The sequence below is a fragment of the Solanum verrucosum genome, unplaced genomic scaffold (genome assembly GCF_900185275.1).
Source record: "Solanum verrucosum unplaced genomic scaffold, falcon-dt-bn FXZP01000107.1, whole genome shotgun sequence".
NCBI lineage: Eukaryota > Viridiplantae > Streptophyta > Magnoliopsida > Solanales > Solanaceae > Solanum > Solanum verrucosum.
Window position 1 is genome coordinate 261,054 of NW_026020273.1, and position 19,266 is coordinate 280,319.

Sequence of the window (19,266 nt, forward strand, 5' to 3'; positions counted from 1 at the left end):
GAGACTTTTGCCAATTTTTGGGTCGTTCTCAACTTCTCTATAATGAGTCAGACTTTCTCAATGACCTCATAAACAAGTTCGGTACCAATTAGAGCAATTTCACCTACTTCAAACCAACCAACCGAAGATCTACATCTCCTACCATATAAGGCTTCAAAAGGAGCCATGGAAATATTTGAGTGGCAACTATTGTTGAAGGCAAACTCTATTAATGGTAGATGGTAATCCCATTCGGACACTTGGCTACAAAACCCGCTATATCCTTCTTCATACCATTCCACCAATAGACTTCCCATAGATCTCGGTACATCTTGGTGGCTTCCGGATGAATAGAATACCGCGAACCATGAGCTTCTTCTAAATTTGCTCTATCAAACCATCAACATCTGGAACACATAACCGACCTTGGTACCTAAGCACCCCATCTCCCCCTTGGGAGAAAGCCTCAACGAACTTCTTGAGTATCGACTCTTTCAACTCTATTAATATAGGATTAAGGTCTTACTTAGACTTCACATCTACCACGAAGGACGATTCGGAGCCATTATGAACTGTGAAACCACCCTTGGTGGAATCCAATAGTTGGACACCTAGTCGGGCTAATCTATGAACATCTCAGACTAACTCTTTCTTCTCATCTTCTATATGAGCCACACTACCCATGGATAATCTACTAAGGGCATCCACTACAACACTAGCTTTTCTGGGGTGGTAAAGGACACTCATGTCATAATCCTTCAAGAGTTCTAACCACCTTCTTTGTTGGAGATTCAAGTCTTTTTGGCTTAAACACATATTGAAGACTTTTGTGATCGGTGAAAACATCTACATGGACCCCATACAAATAGTGTCTTCATATTTTCAAAGAAAATACAATCACCTCTAATTCGAGATCATAGGTCAGATAATTCTTCTCATGTATCTTAAGTTGCCTTGAAACATAGGAAATCACTTTACCATGTTGCATGAGCACACACCCCAATCCCACTCTAGAGGCATCACAATAAACTACAAACCCATCGATACCCTCTGGTACAGTCAACACCGGAGCAGAAGTAAGCCGATCTTTCAACTCTTGGAAGCTTCTCTCACAAGCCTCTGACCACTCAAACTTAAGTTTCTCTTGAGTCAAAGCTATCAACGGAGAAGCAATGGAGGAAAAACCCTCAACAAACCTCCTATAGTAACCGGCCAAACTCAAAAAGCTTCTAATATCGGTAGGAGTTAGAGGTCTAGGCCAACTTTTTACCGCATCCATCTACTTCAGATGTACCTCTATACCCTTGCTCGACAAAATATGACCAAGGAAGGCTACAGACCTCAACCAAAACTCACACTTACTAAACTTAGAAAATAGTTGGTGGTCTTTAAGGACTTGCAACACAATTCTTAAATGGTCCATATGATCACCCTCACTCCTTGAATAGATCAAAATATCATCGATGAAACGATCACAAACATATCAAGGTATTACTAAAACACCCTATTAACTAGGTCCATGAATGTCGCCGGGGTATTAGTTAAGCCAAATGACATTATAGGGAATTCATAGTGCCCATACCTAGTTCGGAAAGCCATCTTGGGTGTATCATCCCCTCTCACCCTAAGTTGGTGATAGCTCGAACGAAGGTCAATCTTTGAAAAGTAACTAGCCCCTTGGAGTTGATGAAACAAGTCATCGATTCTCAAAAGGGAATATTTATTCTTTATGGTTACTTTCAATTGGCGGTATTCGATGCACATTCTAAGAGACCCCTCCTTCTTTCTAACAAACAATACTGGAGCACCCCATGGAGAGATGCTTGGTTGAATAAAACCCTTGTCTAGCAAATCCTTTAGTTGTTCCTTTAACTCTTTCAACTCGGCCGGAGTCATTCTATAAGGAGGAATGGAGATAGGTTGCATATCCGGCAAGAGATCAATGCCAAAATCTATTTCCCATTCGGGAGGAATGTCAGGCAAGTCATCAGGAAAGACTTCTGGATATTCATTCAACACGGGGACTAATACACTCAAATTACACCTCACTTAAGAAGTATAAGCGATCGTTATCAAGTAAAGAACCCAACTTGTAGGTTGGGGTCGATTCCACGAGGAAGATGGTTTAGACTTAACATTAACCCATGATTATATTCGTTTAGTCAACGTACCTTCGATACAAGTAATTAAAGGGGGGGCATTTGTGAAACAAATTCTGGAAATTATGTGAATAATCAGTGAGCAAGATTCAAACTTTGGTTGTTATCAAGATGAGAGAGAAACTAGGGTGTACGTGTTCCCCATAAGATCATAACGTGGTAATCCTAGTAATAGTAACCCTTTCCTAGTGTATTATATGCAAAGTGATAAGTTAGGTATCTCTAATTTCTTGGTCCGGCAACTAGAGAATTTCACCCCGCACCTTGGTCCGGCTACATGTGTATAATTTACTAACCCTTACCTTTACCTCATATTAGACATCACATCAATGTATGGCTTAGTTTTCACCCTCGCACCAATTGACATTAGACTATTAGATAGTATCACACTAAATCAACGTTGATAGTTGATGGGACCATAAATTGGACTCATTTAGGGCTTTATTTTATTTGCAATAGTGTCCTTGAATGCTTGTTTTATGTCAATACTTGATTAAACTGCTGAAATTTCAGGTATTTGAAGTTTTAGTGGAAGCATGGACACTTAGGCACAAAACGGAGCAAAAAGGGCTAAAAAGAACAAGTAATGGAATCCTGCGGATCGCTGAGTTTAACTTGGCGAGTCGCCAAAACGACATGAACCGCCCTTCGTTCCAGTACGTGAGGCCTCGAAGGAAGTGGATCAAAAGGCGAGGAGAGAAGCAATCGGCGAGTCGACGATCAGTTCCGCGAAGCCATACTGTACCGCCCAATGATCCAGAACGCGAGGATGCTAAAGGCAAGAAACTGAAGGCGATGAGCTGACCAAAAGATGGATCGCCAAGTTCATCGGTTATCTTAACTAATGTTGCCGAACAATCCTCCGCAGCACAATCTGTGAAACTATAAATACTAGTTATAATTGTAGTCTTAGTAAGTTTTGTAGAGTGGAAAAATTATTATTATTATTTTCACTTCAGAAAATACTTTAGCGGATATTTTTCTCTCAAGTTTGGAGGGGGTTTTGTGGAGACTTGAAGAAAGGAGTTCTTTTTCCCCAAGTTGGAAGTGGGTCTTCTCTATTCATTTTCCTTTGCTTAATTCAAGGTTTAATTTCTTATACCCAGTTGATTTCATTATCATGTTAGGTATAATTTCTTATTTCTTGATGTGTGGCTAAGAACCCCCATTCTTGGGTGTGATTTAGCAAATATGGGTTAATATTCTTGTTGGGTTTTGCTTGCTGATAGGTTAGATGTATTTTAATGGTGATTTGACCTAGTGGTTATGGTTTAATCTAAAGGGTTTGTAGTTGCAAATACAATGCCACCTATGTGTTTTCGGCTTGCCCGAGAGGGAGGTTGCGAAACCAAAAACCACTAGACTGATGGCCTAAAGAGTAGGTCAACATGAGGTTCAGCCCGAGAGGGTGAGCCGTAGTCCCATATCCTAACACTCAGCTCGAGAGAGTGAGTGGGGTAAGGCATAGGTTGGTCTTCATGCGGCAAATGGGTGTCCTAGAGGAACACATTTGAAACGGGGTAAGTTGCCCGAGAGGGAACTTATTTCCATTTAAAGCTTAGCCTAGTCACTATTATTTTGCAAATTTCCTATCGAAAGCATGTACCCAACAATTATCTCAACTTGTATTGCGGTCACATCCTAAAAACCTTTCCCCATACTTGATGTTCTTGTTTATTTTGTTGTTTTAATACTTGTTACAAAAACCCCTTTTGATATTTTACACTTTTATGTCACCCCTTTTAATTTACAATGTATTTTATCGCAAATGTCTTTAACTACAATTAACTTGAATGAAATTCTAATTGGTTATTAATTCTCAAAACTGCTCCCTTGGGGCACGACCCCAACCCTTGGTTGGGTTACTATATTATTGACGATCGTAGACGCTTATACAGTATGTCAGAGTCATTGGTCACAATAAGCATCAAAATGGCGCCGCTGCCGGGGAGTGGTGTTACTTGCGAATTTGTAGTCTAATAAAATTGTTGCTCTTGTTAGTTATAGTTTACTAACTTAACTTTTAGTTGTGTTTTATTGATTGTGGAAACATTGCAGAAAGCATGAGTGTCAACGGTAGTAAAGGGAGCCAGGTGGGCCATCAGGATGACATCGAAAATCTCCATGACGTCCAAGAACCCAATCTCAATGATCTGTATCTCATGGGAGGTGTTGGAGCTATTCGTCTACCCCTAGCAGAAGGAAACATAATATTCCACATAACAAGCACCATGTTGCAACTTCTGCAACTAAAGGGGCTTTTCAACGGATTAGCTCATGAGGACCCACACGAGCATCTTTGAAACTTTGTAGATGTGTGTGGACCATTCTCATTGAAAAACATTTCTCAGGAATCAGTTCGATTAAGGTAATTTCCTTTCTCATTGTTAGGTGAAGCGTGCAAGTGGTTAGCCGAGTTGCCACATAACTCAATCACTTCGTGGGAGGAGTTGGTGAATGCATTCAATGTGCGGGTTTTCCCTCCTTCGAAGATGATAACTATCCGGGATATCATCCAAAGCTTTAAGCGTTTGAATGGCGAACCTCTACACGAAACCTGGCTCATATTTAAAAAACCGGTGCAACAATGCCCAACACATGGTCTTCCTGACAATGTGCTCCTTCAATACTTCTACCGGAGTCTAGACTCGGTAAACAAGGGTGTAGCTGACCAACTCTCACCCGGAGGATTAATGCATCAACCATACGCAGTGGCAGCTCAACTTTTTAATGGTATGACAACCATCAACAGGGCGTGGTACACCCGCGAAAATCAAGTCTCACCGGTCACATTTCAGCTATCTAAGGAGCAGGTTGAAAAAGACAATGAGAGAGATCAAAATATGGCCAAGATCATGACGTAGCTAGATATTCTATCCAAAAATGTCATAGGGGTTGGTACCCATGGTGTCAATGTTGTGGGGATCGGGTGTGCATATCCTAAGGTGGTGGTTATCGATCAAATTTCCCAAGGCATGGTAGAAATCAAGGTTGGGCTAGAGATGAAGGATGGAAGGATCAAGAATGGAGAGACCGAAATCCTAACTGGAAAGATGGGGAGAAAGACAGATATGTGACTCCCCACGAACGCCAAAATCCAAAGGAATCGGAGGGTTGTAGGTCTGAGGATATGCTTTCGCGCATCCTCAACAAAGTTGAAGGGTCCGACAAACTGCTGAAAGGCATGAAAGATGATGTTTCCACCCTCAGCTAGACCGTTACCTCCCATTCTGTTTCAATCAAGAAGTTGGAGACCAAAATGGGTCACATCTCATCTTACCTAAATCCGAGACAGGAAGGGGGCTAGCCTAGTGACACTATGGCTAACCCCAAGGGTGAGAATTGAAGGTGGACTAACGTCGTGCCACGACGTTAACTAAGGCGCTGTTTGGGAGGCAACCCAAAACCCTTTATTGCTTTGTTTTACTTTGAGAAAATAATGGTGTGTAGTTTGTATAGGTTGAAGCAAGGGAGGAGAATGAAATAATATATGGAGGCAAAAAAAAAGTCCATTTGGAGAATCTCCGATGATATCGGTGAGCACCACTCTTTCCGCTGGGTGACTCAAGGCAATGTCAGCTGGGATTCTGTAAAACTTGGCGTTCAGTAGAAAAATAATGGTGAATCGCCAACCATGTCGTCGATTGAACTATTGATCATCGTTGAGATCCTCACATGAGCTACGAGTCCTGTTACATTTGGCGAAGAGACTAGACACTTGGCTCTTCGCCGAGTGAATGAGCGTACCTAATGTACATCACTGAATGGGTAGAAACTGGACGATTTCTGCAGACCTTAGGTTTAAATATTCTGGTTCATTCATTTTCTCTCATTTCTTCATCCTACCAAAATCACACATGCACTTTAGTTTTATATTTCTTGCAAGTCTAAATTATTGTAAGTGTCAAATTGTGCGCGATTTGGATCTCAATGCTATCTAGCACTTCATTAACATCTGATTCGGCACAAAATGTTGGTGATTAAAACCCCATTTTTACTTTAGTAAAATTTTACTCATTTGCATAGTGTTGATATTGGCAAGTCTTGGCTGAATCTTCGCATTGAGGGCATTTCATAAATCATTGATTAACATATTTGCGTAATTGGTAGAATCCAAATCAATTATTCTCTAATTTGAACTAATTTACTGCGGGGGTGTGATACTATTATGGGTTTTATTGTGAGTTTGTGCTATAGGGGCTTGAGTTTCTTTGACCATGGTTGTGGGGTTGAGCCTGGAAAGCGCGTAGAACATAGGCATGTTGAGTCAGTTGGCGAGCCGGGCTTAGCTCGCCAAATCACTCAGCTATTCACCTAACTGCCCTTGTCGCCTTTCAATAAAAGCAAATTAGGGTTATTTAATCTGTAAAAATTGACGAGAAACCTGTTATCGCTGAATATTTTTGGTGACTCACCGAGAGGCCATTTAATTCGCCCTTCTTGCCTGCACCCTTAGTTCCTTTATGCACAGATTTCAATAACTAACCTACGTGAGTGAGCACGTCACCAACTAGTATGGCAAGGTGATTATACGTGCACCATTATCCTGCTCTGTTTAACTACTTTCTAAATTTTCCCCAAAGCCTTTGCAGAAATGGGAAGATCAAAAGGTGCAGGAAAAGACATGCCACCCCGACATCTAAGAGCACGAGATTTTAAAAGAGACGAAAAGATAGCAGAACTGACCAAATAAAGAAGGGAGAGTAAGAAAGCAAGTGCCAGTAGTAGAATTCCCATTGACCCCACCATTCCTTCATGGAGGCACGACTTATACACAACCTCAAATTCCTTTTTGGCAGCCCATGACGTGGATAGAATGGTTGAAGCTAACATTGCTGCAGAAGCTATAACAAAGTAACACAATGAAACCCAGAATGACAACTCGGGGGCCATTGTCTAGTTTCAGGCTAATGTAGCAGGCAACAATGCTCCGACAGATGAACCAAGCATGTAGACAGGATTCCCCTTCACCTCTCTCTATCTTTACTTGTCTAAACTTTTGTATACTCCTACATGCATTTGAGGACATATGCTTTTATTTGTGGTGGGGTGAGGCCCACATTTGTGTGTTATTTGGATATTTGGGCTATCTATTTTAATTTTTGTTTTAAATACTGCTTTTCTGTGAATGTTTGAGCTTATGGCTCCTATTGTTTTAATTGCAAAAACAATTTTGATCCTTCGAAAAAAAATTCACCACCTCTTGTGTTGAAAGTGTCTGTTCTTTTGCAAGTATTTGAGTCTCGGTTTCGATCAATACCGATGACTGAAATAGTGCTCTCAATTGAACAAACACGAATGCATTGCTACGACGAGGCCAAATGAAGTGACATAGACAATATGTGCACTCTTTGCCTCTCGTTGTGACTAGCCATTTATCAAATTGATTTTCCTGTGAGAACCGTTGCACGCTAGCGAATGTATCTAGTCTTGTTTAACTAAAGTATCGATGCCTTGTGTGATTAGCTTACTTTGAACCTTACATGAATTAACCTAGATTTTGCCCTGTTAGTAGGATTGATTTAGAAAGGTTTACTCTTGAGATGATCTTAGGCAATTTTAAAGAATGTGAGCCAATTTGACATATACCTCTTTTTGTGGCCTACCTGTGAGCGTGTGAAACTCTCTTGAACACCCTTTGAGCCTTATCTTTCTTTGGAAGAACTTTGATAAACCCTAGACCTTATTTGATCCGCTACCTATAATTCTCTTTATTTGTGGTTTAGTGAATAGCCAACTTAGGCCAAAAGCCTAAGTTGGGGGTGTAGTGAAAGGGAAAAGGAGAAGTCAAGAAGTGCAAGAAAAGTCCCCCTTAACCCATGATATTGCAGAACAATGGAACCCTCCAAAAAAAAAAAGAAATTTGTGGAATAAAGTACAAAAGGAATTTTGGTTCCAATGCAATTCATGGAAGGTGAATAAAAAGGTGACTTAGAAGCACTAGCAAAAGAATTGATAAAGGAGAGGAAGGGAATGTCTTGAGAATACCACATCTCACGAGGAAAAAGTCATTAAGCCTAAATGACCATACCTTTGCACTCAGCCCCATTACAAGCCTTAGAAAGACCTTTTTGATCTTGAGTAAGCCGGATCGAAAGTTGATTGGAAAATAAGGGCAAACCTATGGGTGAAAACATGCATTGTGTTCCCCTTTTTTAGTGTGAGTGTTGTATCTGATTCCTAACCTTAAATGGACTAATATATATGTGTGAATATGGAATCATTCTTTGTGCGAGGGCATTTACATACTTTTGTTGAGCTTGAACTTGCACAAGTAGCAAGTATTGCGAGCATGAGAATCTTTGGTGATGGTGTGTCACAATTTGAATCTTTGAGTAAACAATTGATCCTTACATAAGTGAATTGAGTCTTGTTGTGTGCATTCATGATTTAATCTTGTGTAGCACTGTTTGAGGCACCCTTTTTGAATGGCTGACCTTGAGTTTGCTTGAGGACAAGCAAAAGTTTAAGTTGGGGGTGTTGATGTGTCTACAAATTGGTCTCATTTAGGGCTTTATTTTAATGAAATAGTGTCCTTGAATGCTTGTTTTATCTCAATACCTGATTAAAATGCTGAAGTTTCAGGTATTTGAAGTTTTAGTGGAAGCATGGACACTTAGGCGCAAAACGGAGCAAATAGGGCTGAAAAGAACAAGAAATGGAATCCTGCGGATCGCTGAGTTTAACTTGGCGAGTCGCCGAAACGACATGAACCGCCCTTCGTTCCAGTACGCAAAGCCTTGAAGGAAATGGATCAAAAGGCGGGGAAAGGAGCAATCGGCGAGTCTCCGATCAGTTCCGCAAAGCAGTACTGTACCGCCCAATGATCCAGAACGCGAGGATGCTAAAGGCAAGACACTAAAGGCGATGAGCTGACCAAAAGGCAGATCGTCGAGTTCATCGGTGATCTCGACTAATGTTGTCGCCCAATCCTCCGCACCACAATCTGTGAAAACTATAAATACTAGTTAGAATTGTAGTCTTAGTTAGAATTGTAGAGTGGAACAATTATTATTATTATTTTCACTTCAGAAAATACTTTAGCGGATATTTTTCTCTCAAGTTTGGAGGGGGTTTTGTGGAGACTTGAAGAAAGGAGTTCTTTTTCCCCAAGTTGGAAGTGGGTCTTCTCTATTCATTTTCCTTTACTAAATTCAATATTTAATTTCTTATACCCAGTTGATTTCATTATCATGTTAGGTATAATTTCTTATTTCTTGATGTGTGGCTAAAAACCCCCATTCTTGGGGTGTGATTTAGCAAATATGGGTTGATATTCTTATTGGGTCTTGCTTGCTGATAGGCTAGATGTATTTTAGTGGTGAATTCACCTAGTGGTTGTGGTTTAATCTAAAGGGTTTGTAGTTGTAAATACAATGCCACCCTAGTGTCGCGAAACCAAAACCACTAGACTGATGGCCTAAGGAGTGGGTCGACATAAGGTTCTGCCCGAGAGGGTGAGCCCTAGTCCTATATCCTAACACTTAGCTCAAAAAAGTCAGTGGGGTAGGGCGTAGGCTAGTCTTCATGTAGCGAATAGGTGTCCGAGAGGAACGCATTTGAGACGGGGTAAGTTGCCCAAGAGGGAACTTATTTCCATTTAAAGCTAGTCACTATTATTTTGCAAATTTCCTATCGAAAGCGGTCACATCCCAAGAACCTTTCCCCATACTTGATTTTCTTATTTATTTTTCTGTTTTAATACTTGTTACCCCTTTTGATATTTGACACTTTTGTGTCACCCCCTTTAATTTACAATGTCTTTTATTGAAAATGTCTTTAACTACGACTAACTTGAATGAAATTCTTATTGGTTATTAATTCTCAAAACCGCTCCCTTGGGACACGACCCCAACCCTTGGTTGGGTTAATATATTATCAACGATCGTAGACACTCATACCATAGGTCAGTGTCGTTGGTCACGATAAGCATCAATAATTCTTTTCTTATTAACTACCTCCTTGGTCCGGCAAGTAGCAACAAGACGAGTTCTAATGTTTGCAACTGCTAAAAACACTTCTAAATGAAAGAATTATCAATGCATGCAATAACAGTATTCAAGAATTACTTATTTACTATTTATTCTTTGTTAATCGCTCATGGTTCCCACAACCCAAGTTGTGGATTTAGTTACCCATAATAGCAAGAACACAATTCATATTTTTAGATGAAGAAATCATGAACTTACGTAATGAGAAGAATAAACCCAGAATCTTAACTTGAATTTCAAAGTCAAAATCTTCAAAACCAACTTAGGAAATTGAGAATTGTTAAAGTTGTAAGTTAATCTCCAAAGCCAAAAGCTAGAACTAAACTAATAAGGTCTAACTGCAAAATAAGAAGAAGTAAAGAACCCTAAAAAGTATCCCTTTTAAAATAATTATTCTTATGAACTATTTATAGATATAGAAAAAAACCACAAATAAAATAAATGAGTCCAAATAAAATTAGGAGTCCAAAACCAAAAGGAATTGGATTCCTCTTTTTTTTCCCGTATGAGCTGTTCGTGAACAGTACTGCCGCCTCAAAAAATTTGTGCCTATCTTCAGATTCTTACACGTGGCAGCAGAATTGCAATATAACTTATGTATTATTTTATCAAAAAAATCTTTGGAGTGATGCAAGTAACCGGAAATAATAGGGTAGAGTTGGTGTCCTACCAGGTTAAGGATGTAGCTCTCATCTGGTTTACTCAATGGAAAGAAAGCAGGGGTGTAGATGTAGTTCCTATCACTTGGGAGTGTTTTAGTGAGATTTTTCTGGATAAGTTCTTCCCTAGAGGTTTGAGGGAGGCAAAAGCTCAGGAGTTCATGAATTTGAGGCAAGTAGCATGTCAGTCCAAGAGTACGGACTCAAGTTCTCCCAACTTTCCAGTTATGATCCTCACATAGTTGCTGATCCAAGGTCTCAAATGAACAAGTTTCTATATGGGGTGTCTGACTTAGTGATAACAGAGGGCCAAAATGCTATGTTGTTGGAAGATATGAACATCTCTAGGCTCATGACTCATGCTCAGCAGGTTGAGGGAGATAAGCTTAGGGAACCTGCTAAGGAGAATAAGAAGGCTAGGACATGCAACTATGAGTATTCTCAACAAAAATCGGGTGGTGGAAATTGCTCACATTTTGAGCAAAAAGTCTTCAGCTCCACCACCTTCATCAGCTAGTGTTCCATCCTCCATGTTTCGACAGGATCAGAAATGTAGGGCATTAGGCACTAAGTCTCAGAGGGATATTTTAGGCACCAGAACCTACCCAACTTTTCCAAAGTGTTGTAAGAACCATCCAGGCGAGTGTCTTGTACGAAAGGAAGGATGTTTTGGGTGTGGTCAGTATGGTTACATGTTGAGATATGGTCCTTCTTATAAATAGGGTCAAGCAGGCAATAATGGTAGGACTCAGTCTACAACTTCAGCAGCCCAAGAAGGTCGACCGACTCAACATAGTAACTCAACTGGTATAGGTGGCAGTCAGCGCCAAAACATGGTGTATGCTTTTCAGGCTCTCTAGGATCAGAAGATTCTCCTGATGTGGTCACTGGTACGTTACGAGTCTTTAACTTAGATTCTTGTGCTTTGTTAGATCCAGTGGAAACTCTTTCCTTTGTAACTCCTTATAGCAGTCAAATTCAATGTTAGTCCAGAAATTCTCTTAGAACCCTTTTCAATCTCTACGGTCGGTGATCTAGTTATAGCTAGACGGGTATATAGAAATTGCCCTGTCACAGTCTCTCAGAAAATCACCTCAGTAGATGTTGTAGAGCTAGAAATGGTAGGCTTTAATATCATTCTAGGATTGGATTGTTACATTCCTGTTATGCCTCAGTCGATTGTAGAACTAGGATTGTTCGTTTTTAGTTTCCAGACGAACCAATCTTAGAATGGAAGGGTAGTAGCTTAGCGCCTATGGGTCTATTCATTTCTTACCTTAAGGCCATAAAGATGATATCTAAGGGATATCTCTATCATCTGGTTCAGGTTAAGGATTCAAGCTCAGAAACTCCAACTCTTGAGTCATTTCTAGTAGTTAATGAGTTCCCAGAAGTATTTCCAGAAGATCTTCCTAGAGTTCCTCCCGAAAGGGAAATCAACTTTGGAATTGATCTCCTTCCAGATACCCAACCTATATCTATTCCTCTTTAAAGAATGGCTCCAGCTGAGCTAAAGGAATTGAAAGAGCAGTTGAAAGATCTTCTAGATAAGGGCTTCATCAAACCTAGTATTTCCCATGGGGTGCACTAGTGTTGTTAGTGAAAAAGAAAGATGGTTCTCTCAGAATGTGCATTGACTATCCGAAGTTGAACAAAGTCACAATCAAGAATAAGTACCCTATCCCAACAATTGACGACTTGTTTGACCAAATTCATGATGCTAGTCATTTCTCAAAGATAGACCTCAGATCCAGCTATCATCAACTCAGAGTCAGAGATAGTGACATCCTGAAAGCAGATTTGAACTTTGTATGGTTATTACGAATTTATAGTTATGTCATTTGGACTAACCAATGCTCCTGCAGCTTTCATGGATTTGATGAATAGAGTGTTCAAGCAGTATTTGGACTTGTTCGTTATCGTCTTTATTGATGATATCCTCATTTACTTTAGGAATGAGGAAGAACATGCGACTCATATAAGGGTTGTCTTTCAAACTCTTAAATATCATGAGTTATTCGTTAAGCTTAGCAAATGGGAGTTTTGGTTGCAATTTGTTGCTTTCCTTTGTCATATTGTGTCTAGCGAAGGGATCCAAGTGGATTCTCAGAAAATAGAAGTAGTGAAGCATTGGCCCAGACCAACCTATCCTACAGATATCAGAAGTTTCTTAGGTTTGGCTAGCTATTACAAAAGGTTTGTGGAAGGATGTTCATTCATCGCTTCTCTATTGACTAAGTTGACTCAGAAAAAGGTTAAGTTTTAGTGGTCAGATGATTATGAGAAGAGCTTCTTAGAACTAAAAACTAGGTTGACTACAACTCTTGTTTTGACTCTACCAGAGGGTTCAGACGGTTATGTGATCTATTATGATGTATCTAGAATTGGCCTAGGTTGTGAATTGATACAGCGAGGTAAGGTTATAGATTATTCTTCTAGACACCTTAAGGTGCATGAGAAGAATTATCCACTCATGACCACGAGCTTGCAGCTTTGGTGTTTGCACTTAAGATTTGGAGACATTACTTGTATAGTGTTCACGTATATGTGTTCACATACCATAAGAGCCTTCAGTATGTGTTCACCTAGAAAGAGTTGAATCTTCTCTAGAAGAGATGACTTGAGTTCCTCAAGGATTATGATATGAGTGTGTGTTTTACCATCCTGGTATGTAGTAGCAGATGTTCTTAGTAGACTATCTATGAGTAGTGTAACATGTTGAGGAAGGAATAAAAGAACTAGCAAAAGAGGTCCACAGGCTTGCTTGAGCATATTAGATGGCGGTTTAACAGTTCAAAATGGGTCAGAATCTTCATTGGTAGTGGATATTAAGGATAAGCAAGATAGTGATCCTATATTGCTTCAACTAAAAGGTCCATTTCATCAGTAGAGAGTTGAGGTTTTATCCCAAGTAGGAGATGGTATGCTTCGCTATTAGGGTCGATTATGTGTTCCTAAGGTGGGTGAATTGAGACAACAAATTCTTGCGAAAGCCCATAACTCTAGGTATTCTATTCATCCAGGCGCCACTAAGATGTACCATGATCTGTAGGAAGTCTTTAGATGGAATGGTATGAAAAGGGATATAGCATATTTTGTGGCAAAGTGCCCTAATTGCTAGCAAGTGAAGGTAGAACATCAGAAACCAGGAGGTATGACTCAAGAGATTAACATTCCTATATGAAAGTGAGAAGTGATCAATACGGACTTCATTACAGGTTTACCTCGTAAATGCAGGCAACATGACTCCATTTGGGTGATAGTTAACATAGTTACTGAGTCTACGCACTTTCTGGCTGTCAAGACTACAGATTTAACAGAGGACTATGCCAAGATTTACATTAATGAGATACTCAGGTTGCGTGGAGTTCCTTTGTCTATCATCTCAGATAGAGGTCCTCAGTTTACCTCTCATTTTTGGAAGTCATTTCAAAAAGCTTTTGGTACTCAGGTTAATCTCAGCACACAACATTTCATCCACAGACGGATGGTCAATTAGAGCGTACCATTCAGACCTTAGAGGACATGTTGAGAGCTTGTGTGATCAACTTCAAAAGTAGTTGGGATGATCACCTTTCTATCATAGAGTTCTCCTATAATAATTGTTATCATTCCAGCATTTAGATGGCCCCTTATGAAGCACTATATGGGCAGAGATGCAAATCTACAGTTGGATGGTTTGAACTAGGTGGAGCAACTTTGATAGGACCAGATTCGATTCATGATGCCATGGAAAAAGTTCAGCTCATTAGAGATACACTAAAGACGGCCCAAAGTCGCTAGATGTCCTATGCAAATTTAAGGAGAAGGGATTTGGAGTTCCAAATTGATGATTGGGTTTTCCTGAAAGTGTCACCTATGAAGGGGGTGATGAGATTTGGCAAGAAAGGAAAGCTCAGTCCTACATATGTAGAACCTTACAAGATCTTAAAAAGAGTTGGTAAAGTGGCTTATGAGTTAGAGTTTCTAGCAGAACTAGCAGCAGTACATCCGGTCTTTCCCATTTCATTGTTGAATAAGTGTGTTTGTGATCCAACATCTATAATACCCTTAGAAACTGTGGTTGTGAATGATAGTCTCACTTATGAAGAGGTACACAGTTGGAATTCTTGATCGTCAGGTTCGAAGGTTGAGAAACAAAGAGGTCACTTCAGTTAAGGTTTTGTGGAGGAGTCAGTCCGTATAGGGAGCTACTTGGGAAGCAGAAGTAGACATGAAGGCCAAGTATCCTCATCTCTTTCCTTCCAATTCCATTCCATCTTCAGGTAATAGTTCCTCTCCAGTTTTTCAGTCATTCATGTGTAGCTTCAACCTTAGTATCATATTCCTTCAGTTTGTACTTGCATTTTTAGCGTAATTACATGTTCTTAGAACTTAGTCATGTCAGAAACCAATTCCTAGTACTTAGTGGTAGGGTTTGCATCTCTTTCCCTACCTATCCAGCTAGTTTAGACTTCATTCGAGGATGAATTTTCCCAAGGAGGAGATACTGTAACACCTCAAAAACCAGACTTAGAAAATGCAACAGAAAAACACCTGAACCAGTGAACCACGACAGGGTTCAGGGACCGTGAGACGGACCACAATCCGTTGACATGCTCGTGAGCTCAGCACACTTCCAGCAGAGGTGGACCACGGAACCCTTCACGGGTTGTGGACCACCGCACGGTTGTACTAGCAGTCGTGCGAGCTAGGCAGAGTCCACTAGGCCCAGACATCATACCATGGGACCCTTCACGGGTCGTGGTCTTGACGACAGAGCACGATGGCGCCCGTGGAATCCCTCCCTAGAAACAGCCCAGAAAATAATCTGAGTGTCGACCCACGGCCTGACCTACAGATCGTACGACAGACCACGGGACGTGGTCCTGGTCTATGGATCAGACCCCGCGAAAGCCTCTCTCCAAAGCCAATCCATGGTTGACAAGACGTACTATAGGTTAGTCCATGGACCATCAGTCAGTCCATGGTCAGCTGCGTTAGAATTTTAAGTCATGGGTCGTTTGGTCTTTTCCCTATCGTTGGACCCCTAAACTACTTAGTTTTGGTTAGTTTAAGCCTAGTAACTTAATTAGAACTTACCATAATCAATCATTCCCCAAAAATCAAGTGAAACTTAAAGCTAAACAGAGAGAAAGTCGAGTAACCCTTCAAGAACACGGAACAAGGTTTCATCAGTACCAGCCCCAAAATCGAAAGATTTCTCCGTGAGTTTCGCCATCAGGTATGTGGGATTTCACTAGTGGGTTCCTTTCACCGATTAGGTCCCTAGAATTCAGTCAGATTCTTGATTCCCTCCATATTATCTAGACCTGGGGTTTCTAGAATTTCAGAAGATTACTATGATTTAGTTATTTTAATGTTCCTAATCAGATTATCATGTCTTAGTATTGTTTTGCGTAGATTCTTACATAAACTCAAAACCCTAGTTATGTAGTTCTTTTAGGTCATGAATTACATTAGGTAGGAAAGATAAACAGATATACATGCCTCAGTTTTCGAATGTTTCATTACCAGAATTAAATGTTGCATTTTCAGACTTTCATGTAAGATTATTGAGCTATCCAGTTTACCTTAGTATGATATAATTTACACATATTAAGTTGGGAGTAGGCTTTATACCGAGTTGGACTAGGGTCAGTCACCCTCAAGTCCTAAAACTATGTGCCTCCGTAGGTTATAAGTCCCCTCTGTGGGCATCAGTTTAGTGATCACGCCAATCATGCCTCTATATACCTCTTGTAGGGTATATTGGTTCCTCTAGATGGGGCGTATACATCAGACTCCATGTTTAGCTCACGTGATTTTATGTCGATTATTAGTAGCTTCCACAGTCAAATTTTATTGCATCGACCAGGTTATCAGTTACAGTTCAGTATTCAGTTTCAGCATGTTATAAACTTGGTCATTGCATTTAGTTAGTTCATGTTCAGTATTTTCAGCATAGTATCATGTTCGTATTATATCATTGTTTTACCTTTTTGTTCAGTTATAAATTTTATTCAGTTGTATTTTATCCTGCATGCTTAGTACCTTTCAAGTACTGATGCATACTCTGTGCTACATCTTCTCATGATGTAGGTTCAGGTCCTCAGCATTCAGATCATGCATAGATCGGTTCTCAATCTCCAGTTCAGCAACATTAGTGGTGAGTCCTCTTTTTTCAAGGACGATTGACATGATCATCTTTCTTTACTTTCAGCCATTAGTTTCAGTTTTGCTAGATTTAGCTGGGGCATGTCCAAGCATCTCTAGTCAGTTAGAGTCTTTATTTTAGACATAGTTAGATTCAGTTTAAGCCATGGAATTTGATCTTTCATTTTTCATTAAACTCACAGTTTATTTATTCAGATAGTATTGGGTTTTCCCTATCATTTCAGTTTATATCATAATTTGAGCTTCCGTACAATATTTCTATTTCAATAAATCTTTAAGTATGCTTATGATATACAAGCAAGGTTAGATTGGGGTCACTTGTGATCCTAGGTGCTGTGTCCGCGTCCTGGGCGTAGCTTCGGGGCGTGACAGGAGAATTATTGCTTAATTCCATACAAGGTTCAGCATCATTTAGTCTCCCGCTCCACACTAAAATTGGATTGATCGTGAAACGAACATTAGAGTGGGTTAGCGTCCCACATTGGTTGGGAAACAAAATGGTTACCTTGAATGAATTTGAGCAATACTACTCTCATGATCTAGATTTTGAGCTTAAGTTAGACCCAAGTATCATATCTTTACATGGTATCAGAATCAAGCTTATCCCCATTTGGGCTCCCATTTGAGGGTGAATATACAGCGTGTTAGAGTGACTAAGAACCCCATATTAGTTGGGGATTGGACCGGTGGTTTGCTTATATGATTTGGACAATCCTTAATTCATGAGCTAGCTTTTGGGATGAGTTAGGTCAATGTTCTATTTCTTTACATTTTGTATACTCTGCATCAAAACACTCATTCTTATTTTGTCTAATTTGATACATTTATAATGTACCATACATATATTTCATCAGCTAACTAGAACAAATAAAGTATTTAGCTGCAATAGGAGAATTGTTGCTATATTATATTTAGCAACAATAATAAATATTACTCGTATTTACAACCAACACTTCATCTAAATGTCGCTAAAGACTTTAACAACTCTAGATGCAATAACATTAACCCAATGGTCGCTAAATGTTCATTGGGAGTGTGAAGCGAGAGATAAAGGAGACCACAGTGAAGAAAGGCCTAACTTGAAACTATGTACCGTATGACTATTGCCGCGGAAAGGAAAATTTATTGCCACTAAATATATCTTTTGTTGTAGTAACTTGAACTACTACTAACTAGATCCACCGCGAGAGCTATTAAGGACCTGGTCTTTATATTTTGTCGATCATAAAAACATAATTTTAGCCCAGCTCAACACATTTGCCTTAGGTTCTATTTGGAGAAAAAAAGATCATAGATTAATCATCCGACTTATGCAAATGATGTTGTAATTTATTTTATTTTCCTCATGTACAAGGTAATCCCTCAACTTTGCTATGTAGGATATACAAATATGACTGTAGTAGCCTAGATAGTAAAAAGGAAATGCTTTTTGAAAATCAACAAGGACAAATATAAGCAGAATATTGAGGGTAATAAGCCTCCGACAATTAGAGTATCATCGTCAGATGATGTCATATTATATCATATTTTATTATAAATTAGGATCATTGATATACTCTTAAATTTCATTTTGACATGGGAACTATGGCATGTTCCAAATTCCAATTGAGCATCCGAAAACGTTGGAAAAAATAAGATAATAACATATGACGATGCTTGATTGACGAAGACATTATTGAGAAACTGGTTAACCCTAGATTAAGAGGTTGAGTTCACTAACAAGAAATTAAATTTAGATGTCACGAAATTATATCTAATATTTAAACACTTCCATGTTAATTGTTAAGTGGAAGTCTCCTATTTCTATTTAAAAAAAGAAAAGCTTCGATCAAATTTTGAATGGAAGGTTCGCCAAACATCTTCACTTGAAATGTGCAAAAAAATGAAAGAAGAAGTTTTTTCTTCAAAATGCAGAAACCATGACTATGGAATACAATATTTAACAAATTAAAGTCATATTTAAATATTGAAGGGCAGAAAGTCACCTCTATTACAACATTTCTTCTTCTCCTCCTCCTCCAACTGCTTCCTCTTCTTGGATGGAAATACCTTGACAAAGTTATATACATAATTTCAAAAGAATTAGAAGTGTTTTTATGACGTTTAAGATTCTTTGATAGATGTTTACATTGAAAAACAAACTTCAATGATTCCCCAAGTAATATATCTTCCTGCAATTCCTTAATATATTTCTTCTACTCTTTTGTCGTTTGTTATGTTGAAATTTGGTTTCAACAAGGAGTCCTATTTCAATCCCTATCCCTCTCACATTAAGTAATGTATCATTTGCAATCATCGACAACCACATAATCTATCTGGAGC